The sequence below is a fragment of the Periplaneta americana genome, chromosome 9 (genome assembly GCF_040183065.1).
Source record: "Periplaneta americana isolate PAMFEO1 chromosome 9, P.americana_PAMFEO1_priV1, whole genome shotgun sequence".
Taxonomy (NCBI): Eukaryota; Metazoa; Arthropoda; class Insecta; order Blattodea; family Blattidae; genus Periplaneta; species Periplaneta americana.
The window spans coordinates 80,778,826-80,794,962 of record NC_091125.1 but is presented as its reverse complement, the minus strand read 5'-3'; the positions used below and the strand labels follow the sequence as shown (position 1 = coordinate 80,794,962).

The 16,137-nt window shown below is 35.0% G+C and overlaps 1 long non-coding RNA gene across 1 annotated transcript; it reads left to right on the top strand.

Moving 5' to 3' along the window:
* Positions 1-3,269: 3,269 nt before the first annotated feature.
* LOC138706142 (uncharacterized) lies at positions 3,270-15,827 on the top strand. The gene is made up of 3 exons (XR_011333916.1): positions 3,270-3,345; positions 7,816-7,895; positions 15,505-15,827. It is a non-coding gene; the product is annotated as an uncharacterized lncRNA (long non-coding RNA).
* Positions 15,828-16,137: the final 310 nt, after the last annotated feature.

Here is a 16,137-nt window from a genome sequence, read left to right as displayed (position 1 = left end):
ACCTGGAGGAAATAGATCTGAGCATAGTTCTCAGAAGGGATGGAATGAAAATTCTTTGCCGAGATTGCGATAAACCTCTGGTTTGATGATAATGTTTTATTTTCGCTGACAGAGTTAAGGCCATAAGGCCTTCTCTTCCACTAAACCAGCCTTAATCAATACAATACATAAATTTAAATTACAAATATTTACACTGCACTTAAAAGGTTCTCCAGCAATATTCTTCACTACACATTTATTTAAATTTAGATAAATCTATAAGGTAAAGTAGTAACTTAATTTATGAGCTAATTTAATTCAACACTTCAAAGGAAGGATATTATAATAGTCACCGAGTGATTCTGTGACCTTGTTACAAACTTTCAAGAGTGGTGGAAGTGAATTATATGAATAACTTTCAAGCAGGAATCTATGTCTGCAAACATTCCGTTAAGTATTTACAAAAAATGATATGTGTAGTCAGTGTAGCCAGGCAGAATCGAACTTCAGACCATCTTTCTGAAGTCTGGTTATAAATTGTAGAATACTCTACCCAGTGACATCAAAGACTGTCGGAATTTAGCAGTTTTCAAAAACAAACTTATTAAGCACTTTCTTACTGCGTAGGATAGGTTGAATTTTTACTGAATTAATAAAAAAAATTCTTTGTTCTTAATTTCTACAATAAACTGTCTAGCCTTTATTAATCAGTTAATCTTTTAGTACCTTGATTTTTATTGTATTTTAAATTTAATATTAATTGCAACTATAATAGTAATTATATTCTTAATATTGTAGTTGCAATCCCCTGGCAGAGGGGAAGAGAAGGCCTGATGGTCTTGTCTCTACCAGGTTAAATAAATAAATAAATAAATAAATAAATAAATAAATAAATAAATAAATAAATAAATAAATAAATAAATAAATAAATTTCACTTTCAAGCAAATTTTTGTGGATTCTCATAAACATTCCATGGGCTAGTTGTCATCGGAAATTATAGTCTGTGTGATAAAATCTAATTTTACTTCCATTTCCACTTACAGCCACTGTCACCGTTTCTGGCGTGTGAAATAAGTAATGGGAACGTTGAGAACGAGTGTGTTATCTGTTTAGGAGGTGGTAGCACTCTCAGCCGAAGTGGCAACAGATGCCATTGACTGGACAGTGTACTCAAGGACACGCCCCAGAAACGCAAAGTGCGTCTTGCCTTTGACGTAGTGGGCAAATTGTTGACGTGACGTGTTGGGTGGTACCGTTTCCTGCTGCACTGGCAATAAGTGCTCACTGACTGGTTTCATACTCAAGGACACGCGCCAAAAACGCTGGCACTGGCATTACCTTAATATAAATGAAATTCATACCAGCAAGTTAAAAAAATTGGCTAGGTCGCTGGCTAAGAAGAAACTGTATGTTGAAGGATAGCCTATCCTGCAAGGAACGCGAAACAAGTTCAGGGCAGAAGAAGATATTAGATGATGGATAACATTAGGTATGCGGAGAGTGAGAGGAAGTGAAAGATTTGCCTTACGGAAGAAAATTATGAATGAAAAAATGAATCAGCAAGTTTTCATAATGTCAATTTTCCTTTGAAAACAAGAGACTATAGAAGCCAAAATTATTGTTTGTACATAATGATTAACCTATAGCCTATAACGTCATACAAGAACAACAGCTACATATAAATTGAGGTGAGATTTCAATGTTTTTGCCGAGTTTGATGCTATGTGAATATTTTAATGTACGCAGTAAACAAAGTTCTGTACCATTTCACAAGAACTTACTGCTAGTAGTGTTTATAGAAATCATCAGATTGACATCATGGCATACACTGAAGAAAACGAAATGATTTATTTTACTATGGCCTTCCAATGCTAATTACATCGGTTAGCACATATCACGTTCAGTAATTCAAACGAAAAATTTCGCGACATTGGTTTCTATATGTATATATTTACTTGGTTATTTAACAACGCTGCATCAACTACAGGGTTATTTAGCGTCGACAGAATTGGTAGTAGTGAAATGGTATTTGGCGAGATGAGGCCGAAGATTCGCCATAGTTTACCTGCCATTCACCTTACAGTTGGGGAAAATCTAGGAAAAAAACCCATCAGGTAACCAACCCAAAGAGGAATGGAACCCACGCCTGAGCGCAACTTCGGGTCGGCAGGAAAATACACTACCGCCTGAGCTACGCTGGAGGCTATGGGTTCCTCTATGAAAGTTGTTTATAATGATCTCTATCATCGCTAAATGTTTGTAACGACGTTAAAAATCATGCTGCTTTTAAATTACTTGAAATGCAGAAAAGTAATTCAGTTTTCAAACAAATAATAATTTTTCATTTATTCAGCAATCGAAAAATTTAAATATAGCCTATTAATTCTTAATTTCCTCAGCTGACATTTAAGCTGACATTTTATAAGCACGGATAAGCAATAGAATTAACATGATTGCGGATCTCCATGGAAGGAAACGCAGGATGTCATAATGAAAATGGAACAATATCCATGTACAGTAGTGCCAAAACAAAAAAAAAACCGGACCGACCCTTGTAGATGATTTCACAACCTTGTTCACTCCAGAGCACGATAGACTGGTAACTAACAAGACTTTCGTGGTTCGAATCCTGCCTGGGGAGGAAACTTTTTTTTGTTCCTTATTCAAATTTATTCCCAATACTTTTCGATTGCACCGATATTTTACTACTTAATTAACTTATCATTCCCAGAACATGAATTTTACCAGCAATAAAAAGTATTGAGAATAAATTTGAATAAGGAACAAAAACAAGTTTCCTTCCCAGGCAGGATTCGAACCACGAAAATCTTAGTTACCAGTCTATCGTGCTCTGGATTGAACAAGGCTCTGAAATCAGTTACAAGGGTCGGTCCGGTTTTTTTTTTTTGCCACTACTGTACTATGTGAATATGTGCAGGGTATGCTCAATTATGTAAAACTATATAATATTATCATTGTTAAAGTAAATCGAAGAAATATGTATTAAATTCCTTGCAAAATTGCATCCTTTTAATATTTAAAGTTTGTATGAATATTAAAAAAAATCAAGTCTACAATAGAGTGAGGGAAAAACTATGGCGAAATTAATATTACTTAACATTCATACATAAATCAATATTTTATATATTACATTAATTTCAGTGTGAAATTGCATTACCATTTCACCAATTATTCGTAAGATAAGAATATATGACCAATAAATTTAAAAGTATAATCATTTCTGTCGTCGTTAAACTGTCATATTAACCCTCACCACCTCAAATTTTCTGCTGTATAAAAGGTCTGTGCATCGTATAGAAACATCGGCATTATACCAAAGTGGTAAGAAGAGCCCTAAGCATAAGGTAATGTAACATATATTAAAAAAGTGTATTTCAATTTGGAAGTTATCTGTAAAAGAATGTGCCTTATCATTTAAATGAATATATTGTTCAAATAAAGGGATAAAAATAGGATTCTCCGTAAAATGATTCTTTTTTTCTCTACTCGTAAAGTTTTCGTAACTTGTGACTTGTACCATTCTGACTATATGGTACAGGACCCGTTAGTTATGAATCACAAAATGCTGGTTATTAATCCTCACAAAAATGAGGACGAGGACGTAGGAGCCAAATAATTTCAGTTGTTAAACATGATGATGATGATGATGACGACGATGATGATGATGATAATAATAATAATAATAATAATAATAATAATAATAATTATTATTATTATTATTATTATTACGGTGGTGGTGTAATGAAGATTACAACTTAACAGGAAGAGTAGTAAAGAAGGTAACATACGAAATACAATATACTCGTACGTTATCATTTGTCTCGATGATATGAAAAAATTTCTGCCAGTAGATTCGATGACACTGGACAATGGTGACAACAGACAAAGATGATTTATTAATGAAGACTAGTGGATCGAAATCAACAGAAAATATGTGACAAGACAACAAAAAAAAAAAAAAAAACATTAGAACATGAAGATATGAGACAATAATAACCTTACTAGTAGATTCAACCAAATACGAAACAAATGACAACACACAAAATGTTAGCATATGGAAATTACTTACTTACGTAATGTCCTCGGAGCCTAATTTAAAAATCTCTGTAGTAATACTATCTGGCCCTCGAGACTTCCGATTTTTTAATCTCGTTATTCTCTCTCTAACCTCTTTGGAAGTTGGAAGTTATTTTGAAAGTGGAATTTGGTTCACATTCACACTCTGTAACACAACCACTCCTATCAGCGGCATTATTATTATTATTATTAGTATTATTATTATTATTGTTATTCAAAACCGAAGTGAAATACGAACTGTATCCTGTAAGGATTTCAATTTTGCCTCTTTCCTAGTTTCTACTGATGAGAAAATAATTACAGCAGACCCAATGCAACAGGCAATATAAGACAATTTATTAGTAGATACTAATAGAAATTAGGTGAAAACACACAAAAATCGTTTGAACATGAAGATTTGAAACAAAAATTACCAGTTGATCAAATCTAACAAGATATAGATGACTACATACATAAAACATAACATGAAAATACGAGACAAGAGGACAAGAATTATTAATAGGTCCAATACAATAGAAAACAGGCGACAACAGACAATATTCATACCGTAAAATCTCGAAGATAAGAGACAAGAATTACCAGTAGGCACGTCCAATTCAATATCTTTTGTAATATTCAGTTTCTGAAGAAAAACATCCGAGCATTTATCATAATGGAAATTATAGCCTACACTAAATCATTATCTAATTTGTGCCGTTTAATTAAATGTATATCATATAAATTCAATAATATTTTTTTTTAATCTGAGCATAAAAATTAGGAAACTAGTCTTAAAATATCTGATCAAGATATTGCAGGTAATTATTGACATGTCATAGAACTTTGACCTTCACCGAGTGAGAGTGAGGGGGTTCGTAAGGAGATTCTGATGTCCCAAAAAGTACAACATTTTAAGCCCTAACTAAGTTAAACTCTAAGAGCTATGTTAATGATTCATGTACAGTTTAATAGAGGACAGACGTCGCTTTTTAACACTATGTAAATCTGTTGGACCAGATGAGTTCCAAATGAAGGGCGCGGCGAAAATGGCCATGTTTAGCAACCTCGAAGCAGCACCGCAGTATGAGTCAAGGTCGACTGCATTATTGTTACCTTGAGATAAGAAAGCAAGCAATATCTCGTTCTGTAGCTTAAAGACAGTACTATTAATGGCTAGAAATAGGATTTATATGCGTGTTAATTTACGAGAGTTGAGAAATCAAGTTTTTCAAGGTAGTAGTGAAAATTTAAAACATGCACATTCAAGAAATTCAAAGCAAAATATAATCACGACCGGCGAAATAACTAAGAATGGTGGCCGAGGTTGCAATGATTCAGATAAGACCAAATATGCCGGGAGCCGAAAGAAAATGAGAGGATAGGATTGGGTTTTGGATCGCGCACGGGAGTCGAAATTCGCTTCAGTGTTTACTGGAAACAGAGCTACTGTAAATATAGGTGACTTTGACATAAGTGATATAGGCCTACAGATTTTTGTTTTGCTTTTGTTAGCAACAGAGAAATTTTTCATCCTACTCTTAGTGGCACATAGTAGTTCAGAATTTGCTGCATAGCACAACTATGCTTCAGAATCCTTTTTTCCACATAGTGGATACTGAGAAAATCGGTCATGCGAATCAAATTTAACATTACAGGGATAGGATAGTTTCAATATACTTGAACGCGGTTACGCGCTAAAGTACGACTTCAAGCACAATAAGTCTTAGTTTGATTACATTTATAATGAGAGAGATAAGCCTACATTACATTAACTAAAAATGCGCTACTAATAAAATGGGGACAGAATATTTAACAGATTCTAAAATAAGAACTACTGAAGCAGATATGGTTGAGAATTACTGTCTTGTAATGCCTAATGTAGATGTTTGGCATTGAAGAGCAATGTTTTACGTACGAGACTGTCACAAGATAAACTTCCGTGTTTTCTTCGCATGCTCCTGCGAAATTATATTACCCGGACCGACTGACCAAGACCAAACAGCTTTATAATGACTGTGTTCAGCCGGGACAGCACAATTAATTTATTCATTTTTGCTGAGTTACAGCAGTTGCTGTGAGTTGCTGAACGACAGGTTGCAAAATGTCCGCTATGTTTACAAATAAACACGCTATTACACAAATCTGGCTTTCAGGTAGAAGCTCCCTGTAAAGCAGGCTTGAATAATTTCAAGGGAAAAATTGTTCCGGGGCCGGGTATCGATCCCTGGTCCCTTCGCTTAGCGCAAGAATGCTCTACCGACTGAGCTACCCCAGGAACTATACACGATACCGTCACAATTCTTTTCTTTATATCTGCACAACTCAATGGGCATGACTAGACTCCAAAAACCCAACTGTGAGTGCACACAATTCTGTGTGACTTAAATGGTGGCTTTCACAATTTTTCCCCTGAAATTATTCAAACACGCTGTTGTTCCATCTACTCCTGAATATAAGGCATCATTGATTGTTGTCTATCCCCTTCACCATAGGCGGAGTTTTGGGGGGGGGCACTGCCCCCCCCCAAACTTGTCTGAAGTCTTTTCTTTTATTAACGTTGGAAAATATTGAATTAAGAAGATCTTTTTTGCTTTTGTTCATGATTAAATTTTTGTGCTTAACTTGACGAAGTGATGTTTTCAGATCATGTATCTGGACCATAAAATTTTTTAAATTTCTGAATGTATAAGAATATTTATACCTCATTTGAGGAATGGAAGCACTGCAATGTTTCTTTTTGTAACAGCCTGTGCTCATGTGTAAAGAGTCTGCAGGTGTTCAGGCCGCTACTTGGAGAAATATGAATAACATACTGTACAACAATGTAGGAAAAAGAAAAAAGATCCCGGTATAATGTATAAACTTAAAGACTAGATTAAATAAAATAGGCTAATTAGAGTATACATTTCATGTGATAATCTTCAGAAGAGCTTAATATAAAAAAGTTTCTGTTGGCACTGTTACGTAGTTTCATTGATGTATATGTGTTTCTGTACGAGAGAGAAAAAGATATTTTTTTTTTAATTATGCCCTATTATAATTTGTAGTATATCTACAGTTCAAGCCCTAGACAATTCGGTCCGAAACATCGCGGATATGAATGTAACACTGTAAGAAACATGGCTCCCGAACATACCTACATTAAATGCTCATATTCCGATATACTTTACAGTACAACGATCAAGCTATAACGGGGGACGGAAGTAAATGATGTCCCCCTTAATTCCGTTTTATGGAGATTCTATGAATTTTGCTTTGCCTCCCTTCCCCCCAGAAGGAAACGGTTCTCTCTCCGCCTATGCCCTCCACTTTCGCTGGCTTGCAGCGAAAAAAAATTTGCTACGAAAAATGGCGGCCTCTATTTCAGCGCTGTCGGTGAGCAAGGCGCTCAATGCTGGCGCTATCTCAGCGCTGTTCCGGCTGAACTCAGCCAATGTGAACTAGAAAAATGTTGAAGATTAGCTGAGTCAGGTATTACGGCTCAAATAGCACGAGAGAATAATACTCATTTTTTTTTTTAAGTTATTTTGAAGCTGATTTTTGTGCCTTAAAATTCGTGTTGGCAGCTAATTTTAGTGTCATTTTCTTTACAGTCCACTGTAGCAATTTCCAGGAGTGATTTCGATATGATGAATTTGAAAGGTTCAATTTTTAAGCCAATGTTTGTCGTATGAAGAGCCGTTTCTTCGTCTTACTTCAATAATTTAACAGTAATATATTGTAGTACTGTTACCGTCACATCGACTATTTTCTTACAGTCGACACGCAGCGAAGAAGCAGAATGAGAAAAACAACCATCCTGTTGTTCTTCACTTTAGCCCTCCTTCATCTATGCCAAGTAAGTCACTGAAATATAACGCATATAAATTTCTTGTGTACAAAATTTTTGTAGCAAGTACAGTGCGTTCGTAGCTCGACCGGACTGTTCCGCGGCGGCCTTGGACTGGGCGAAGATTGGCGCGCCTGCCGCCAGAGTTACACGTAAACGACCGGAAAGTCATGGGTACAGAACACTAACTTCTCTAACAGTAGGCTTACCTGCATCACAACAGATGTTGAAAGTGATGACCTTCAACTCGAACACATTCCCTATATCTCTGAAAACAATTCTGGTTCACGCGCAGAAGTTCATGTTGACTGATTGCCTGTATTTCTCTCGTGATGTTGTCCTTCAATTCTTGTAACGTGTGCGGATTTGATGCGTACACTTTATTCTTTAACGTTCCCCATAAATAAAAAGCTCATAGAGATAGGTCAGGGGAACGAGGTGGCCACAATCCTCGACTAATTATTCTGTCACCAAACACTCTTCGCAATTCATGCATAGAATTCGCAGCGGTGTGCGCTGTAGCTGAATCCTGCTGAAACCAGCCACTCAATCGTTCATTTCTTGTTAGTTGCGGAAATAAATTATTCACAATTGAAGTTACATAAATGTGTGAATCAACTGTTGTGTCGAAAAATATGGGACTGATAATATTCTACTCGCACTCACTGGTGAGGAACTTCATGAATAATATGGGGAATTTCGGTAGCCCAGTATCTATTGTTCTGAGTAGAAGCGTGACCGTGAAGATGGAACTACGCTTCATCAGTGAAGAACGTTAAAAGTGGGTCCACGTCGCCATTATGAACGGACTGCATAAACCAATTACAGTAATTAACCCTACTTACAGGATCTTGTCGTTGTAAAGCATGAACTACAGTTACCCTGTACGGCTTAAGTTTTAGAAGTTTCGTTGCCGCAAAAGCTGACGTCTTGGAAATGTTAACCTCTTGTGCTAAATGTCACAGTAATTTGCGGGGTGAGTATTCTAACCGGGCCCCTACTTCATGAAGCTTCTCTTATATCAGTACACGGCGTTATTGAACACGATTCTTGTTCAAAAAAGATCCTGTACGTCTGACTTTATTGACAAGGTCATAAACAGTTGAACTGCTAGGAATTCGAACACCTGCAAACCGATGTTCAAATTATCTCCTACACCTTCTTGTAGAAGAGTATTTCATATAGTCTATGCATCATAGAGAAAAATACGTTGTTCTAAAGTGCACTCAACCATTATCAATAGACACTTTATCACCACGAGACAACACAATTTTACTCACAACACGCGCACAGATGTCTTTCCCTCATGACAGATGCAACTCGACTGACTGGCGCGTCAGCGGTAGCTTCAGCGCTGCTCTGGCGGTAGGCGCGCCAATCTTCACCCTGTCCAAGGCCGACGTGGAACGATCCGACCGAGCTACGGACGCACTGTAGAATGAGATCATATGCTTTTAAGGATAAGGATAAAAGACATGGGATTACTATTGTAATACAATATTGTATTAGAATATTATATCGGCTGCCATTTCTTGAACATTTCTACTTTATGAAAGAAAGTAAGTGAACGTACAGTAGTTGCAACATAACGAGCAATAATCTCTGTTTTAGTAGGGTAAGTGAAGTTATTAACGTCATGCTGGTTACAACGCCATCTAATATTTTATAATTTGTTACGTCAAAATCTGTGTTGGCAGCCCTAGTCAGAGAAGTGTGGTGCTTAGAGAAACCTTTCTCAAACATTTGAATGGAACAATGAAACGGATTTCTGTCTTTAGTGTGAGTTTAACAACCTTTAAGTGAAGAAGTGAGAGTTTAGCTGATTGTCGAGTGAGTTAAATATTGTATTCTACATAAAGTAAGTACAGATAAAAGAACTGAAATATAGTCGATGATGAAATGTTATGAGAAATTCAGTAGTATTCGTTTTGTTTTCTTTGAAAATGCAAACTGTGCATAGTTATAACAAGAATGGCAGTACAGGCTCGTGCGAAGGATTTTGTGAACATGAATTTGTGTAATTGTGTATCAATAAATACACTTCATTCATTCATTCATTATCAGAAATTCGTTTATATTTGTTCTTAAATTTAGTGGAATGGTGTCGTTTTAAAATGTGTAATATTATTTATGGCAATTATCCATTTTAAATAGAATATGCGACTGCAGGTAATAACTTCATATGGCTGCGAGAATATACTTTGATTTAGCATGTAATAATATCGATTATTTTAATCGTCTCTAACTTAAAGATAATCGACCGGATTTGGGTACCACGAAACCTGGCGCACGAGTAGCACAAAGAAAACTGGACTCTGTTCACTATGTGAAGACGGTTGTGTTGTGCTCCACTCAATGAAAGTAATCTTGACTGAATTTTTTAAAGTTATGTGGTAATGATATTGAGACTTTTTGTCTGTTTAACTCTATGACATAATCTTACATTTGCCACTTTTGTTTATAAAAATGTTTCTTTGTTGTAAAGAAATATGTGACATTATCTTCACTGCAGGTAATAGCGCCTGCATGCGTCATAATTTGATTTACTTGTATTGATGAAAAACTTAGAATAAAATTACTAAAATTGTTAGAATTACAACTTTTGAGACGTACATTCCACAGGAAAGGCTACAAATTATCAATATCTAAAAAAAAAAAAAAAAAAAAAAAAAAACAATAGGCTATTATGTACGTATTTGTGGTCAGTTGTAACCCATTTTTTGAAAAAAAATTGATGGCATTAATACCTTCACTTACTCTATATTTCAACATGGCAAGTGCGTTGTAAACTTCTAATCACTACATTGTGCACCAAAATGCCTAGATTAAATCCTAAATCTTTCCGCAGTGCATATGAAGGGAAAGAATACATCAATCTTGATAGTGATTCGTCCATCGGATGGAGACGTTAAGCCTAGCGGCCCCCTTGGTGCTATTCGACAGGAGTAGGCTACGTGCCGGCACCGGATTTCTCCTTCTCCCTTCCTCACTTGATCTTCATCCTCACCCATTCCCTACACTACACATATCGACACCTAAGAATGAAAACCTCGTAAGTGGACTTTTTTTTCGAAAAATGCGATTTTCACTCAAATTTATAGGAAAGCCCGTGCTCTTATGGTCTACAATTTGAAAATTTTCATTTTTCATTTTTTCATGTAAAAAGACAAAAATTGAAAACCACGTATCTCTTTAAGGTTTTGTTTTAAAATGAAAAGGTCGTATCTCTGTGAATTATAGAATTTCCGACTTACGAGTCAACAATTTAAATGTGAAAACCTTGTATTTCGAAATTATATAGAATTTCCGACTTATGAGCCATCAATTTAAATGGGAAAACCTTGTATGTCGATTTTGTATGCTTTACAAAACCAACCTTGTCATCTAGACGCAATGTAATTCAATACCGAATCGATGTTAACAGTACAGTAATAATAAGGAAAAGTATTAAATTAAACACTTCGCCCCTTTCCTTGCAGCTTCAAAGTGGTGCAGTGTCGGCAGTCTGAAAAATAAATCAATTAAGAAGCATTGTAAAAGCTTTTGTAGTTTTCCATGTGGCCGGAGAATAGCTTGACGTCCTGTTCTCAAATAGTACAAAAATAAATTAGTTCAAAAGTGTTTAGATAAGTACGAACAATGTCCAGAATATTATTATTAATATTGCTGTGTTCTTATTTTATTAACCTTATCGTGCTGATTTTATCATTCTAAAATTTACTGAAGAACGACTTTATGTTTTAACGTTTACAATGTGTCTGAACTTTCCATATTTTTACTTCAAAATGTCTAGAGGTCTGCGTATGGTTCAATTGTCTGTGGGTTTAGACAAAACATACTCTATGTCCAAAGTAAAAGGTGTGTATCATCAGTGTAATTTTTTCATTAATCAGATTATTTATTTTATTATAACAAATATTTGCGAACAGTGACATAATAATAAACATGTAAATTCTATTCTACTTTAAGAACCACAATCCATCTGAAGTCTGACTAAGAATTTGAAAAAATGAAATTGAAAGAAACTAATTAAAAAATTAATTCCTTCAATGACAATGATGGGGTTTCTAATATGTTCAACACAACTGATCAAATCAATTCCATTGAGTAGTGAAACGATTTAGATATTCGTAATGGAAATAACCAAGAACAGAACCAAATTCACAGTGAAGACGACCAAGAACTCAACAACTTGGAGCCGAACGAAGATGAAAACAATCAAGAAAAAACACAGAAAATCGAGGAGAAACAGCCTCAGAATAATGAAATTCAAAAGCGTAAACATTGCCATAAAGAGAGAGCTAAGAGAGATATATGGGCTGTGCAGATTAATAAAAATAAACGGATGAAATGTGAAAAGTGCTTAGGAAGGAAGAAAAATGATGACCAGGCACCAACTTTTCATGTACGAAAGGAAGAAAGAAAATTGAGACCACTCTGTTCTTGTAATGAAAGCAAAAGAAATTTAAGTGTAAAATGTCGAAAGTTTTCTGAAGAGAGAAGACAGAAAATATTTGTAGACTTTTGGAAGAAATCATGGTCCGAAAAGAGAATCATAGTACAGCATCTCGTGCATAAAAAAAAATGTTAAAGAAAGGAAGATAATAGCTAAGAATTCTCGTCGATCTAATTCATTGTACTACCATCTACAATGGGAAGAAACTGGTGAACAAATGCAAGTATGTAAATCGATGTTTCTGCAAACTTTGTTCTTGGGCGAATGGACAGTAAGAAACTGGGTGCTAAATCAAAAGGCAACAGATGCTGTAGAAGAATCGGTTTCTGAAAATGAAGACGAGTTGTGGTGGATATACGATGCCTGAAATATGAGCCGGATGGCTCGATAGAGTACAAATTGACATTCTCCGATACTGCAGACATTTGCCAAGGAGAATTAAGAAGCCTTCAGGCACAGACGATGTTCAGCGTCTGTAAGACAAAAGAATTCCAAGACAACCAAGTAGAAGCATCTTCAGGAGCTGAAAATGGTGATACCAAGAGACGTTCATAATTTCTATGATAACTTGCCTCATAGTGAATAATCTTCAGGAGCTGAAAATGGTGACACCAAGAGATGTTCATTTCCTATGATGACTTGCCTCATACATAATAGTGAATAATTACTCTTTCCTCGTATATAAAATATTACAGTGGAACATTAAGAACACTAAAAACATTCAATAATAATATTATTTTAAAAAATGTTCAAGATTTAAAAATTGTAATTTGATAATCTATTAAAGTAAAGATTACTAAATAACTGTGAAAAGCTCGTAAGTACATGACTATTAATGAATGAAAACCACGTAAGTCTGATAGTGCATAAAACAGTATTGCCAAATCAATAATTATTTTATTTTCATATACTTATAACTAAATTTAACAAATCAGAACAAAAATAATTCAAATTATGTCAAAAGTGTTGAGCTAAATTAGTTTTTTTGCTCTCCTGTAAAATTTAGAAAGTTAAACATACGAGGTTTTCATTCTTAGGTTTCGATATACACATTATGCATAACGTGGCCCACCGAAATGGTGTGCAACTTGAAAATGGGTCACAGTCCTGCCATCTATCCGCAGTATGAGGAACCCGAATCACGCAAAGTGAAGTGGGTAGACATTAGACACAGACACACACACATGTTATATATCTGTAATTTCAATCCTCATTTTAACCTGCCTGCCCGATCACAGTACGCCTGCTGCCAGTGTGTACACTGGTATTAAAATTAATTTCATGTTATCATCATTATCATCATCATCATCATCATCATCATCATTATGAACCAATCGGACTTAGGTTCTCCAAGACCTGTTCCCTAAAAGCTCTTAAAAATATTTCTGGTCTTTTCTTCGTTGCCGAGGTCTTCCCAAGTCTCTCTTTCCTTTAGATTCATATTGCAGAGCTAATTTTGGGATGTGGTGTGAGTCCATTTTTTGTATGTGTTGAAAGATTTTTTTCTGATAACATTTAACACAATCAATTATATTGTCTACTTTTAATTTTTTGCGGATACCTACATTTTTTTCGTTATCCAATCTCGTGAGGCCTAATAATGGTCTTAAAATTCGCATTTGTGCTGCTTCCAATTTCTCTGTATCTCTTTTATTTAGCACCCAATTTTCACTGCCATTTAGTAAAGTTGGTTTCGTTTCGATATTATGTAACTGTAATTTTGTCTGAGTTAACTTTTGTTTACCAAAGTGTCGTTTAATTATACCATTCATTTTGTTGTATTTGTGTAATTTAATGTTCATGTCTTTTTCTTCACTTGATATTAGACTTCCCATATATGTGCAATTAATATCTACTTGTTATATTATTTTATAATTAATAACCATTTTTACTCTGTGGGTGTTTTCCACATATCCCTATTGATTTTTATTTTGTGTTTGAAATTTTTATATAACTTTTCTGACAAATCTTATTTAAGTTATTACGGTACCGAATTTCAGTAGTATACTCTCAGATTTCGCAAATAGAACTTGTTCATCGGCGTATAAGAATGTTTGTATTTTATTCGTATTGTTGAGTTGGATGCCACTATTTATTGTTTCAATTATTTAACAATTTTATTAATATAGCTATTAAATTAGGCGATAGTCCACATTCCTGTTTGACTCCGTCATTAGTGTTAATTGGTTCTGATTAGTGACCATTAGAAAGAATATTTCATACACATTCTGGAATTGCTGTAGCCTAAATATTTTGTATTACTCCCTGTAATTGAGATGTTATGTTTTCTTCTTTTATAATTTGCCATAATTTTTTCATGTTCGCAATGTCATATGTTTTTTTTATAATCAATAAATAACATAAATGTTAGCAGTTTAAATTCTCTTATTTCCAAAATTTATTGTATTAAGAAAATAGCATCTACTGTACGCCTCCCTTCTCTGAATCTACATTGTTCTTCATCTAAGATTAATTCACTGTTTTTATTCATTTTTTTCTTTAGGATACTGGAGTATAATTTTGCTGCAGTTCATAATAATGTTATTCCTCGATATTTACTGGGGTAATTTCTGGTCCAATTTTTATGTACTACTATTTTATTACTATTCTCGTTTCCCAATCCTTTGGTTATTATATGACAGCGTTGGTTCAGTGGTATAGATCTCAACACTGTCACGCAGTTCGAGTCCCGGCCAGAACTACGATTTTTCATTAAATATTCTCTAATGACTCTTTGGCTGATAAGGTCGCAAGTGGGGATTTTTCGAGGTTCTCCCGTTTCCCCTTGTTAGTCATCAATATCATCCCAAGCCATCGGCACAGTTGAAGCCTTTATTAGAGCTCGAGGTGGTCATTCTGAGCACATTGTGTTGAAATTAGAAGTTTCTGTATAAGAAAAAAAGCATTCAAGTTGTAAATCAATCTTTATCATCACAGATATTATGTACACCACACAATGACTGTAACTAAAGAACTAAGCGAAATTTACCACTTGTTTATATGAACTTCTTTGCTTGCTTTCAGCTCCTCTATCAATTCCACAGAGCTTTCCCACATGTTTTGATACATCCTGTATATACGCGCAGCATTTTATATAACCATCATTAATCTTATTCTTATTTAACTGCCGTTACTTTGTTTTTTTTTTTTTTTACTTAATAGGTGAGTACAGTGGGAGGATACAAAATTCTGAAAAAGCGTGCTCCCCAAGAAGATGAAAGCCAAGACGAACCCGAATATGCCGATGAAGATGAAGATGACGATGACGATAGCGTAGGCGGCACCACTGAAGCGATTTACGCTTATTATAACGAGGACTATGTTACTGAGCCGTTAGAAGATTATGGCCCCGACTACGCTCCCGATGATGAAGGAATGCCCACATAAAGTTATATAATACCTCTTACATTCGAGAGGTATGTGACGAAGTTTGTATTCGAAAAGAGTTAAATAAAGGAGAGCAATATTCAAACTGTTCATTAAAATTGTGTCATAATATTTTATTTTACTGTAACTACCTAGACCTACTCATTTATAATATCCAATTTCCATATGCCTCTATAAGGAAGATTATTTATCACATTTTTCTCTTCTAAGCATTACTCTGTCCCTACCTTCGCAATTACTCCTATGAAAAACTATAAACCTTCAATGTAGTAGTAGTAGTAGTATCAGTAGTAGTAGCAGCAGCAGTTGTAGTAGTAGTAGCAGCAGCAGTAGTAGTAACAGCAGGAGCAGTAGTAGGAGTAGTAGTTGTAGCAGCAGGAGCAGTAGTAGTAGTAGCATCACTAGTAA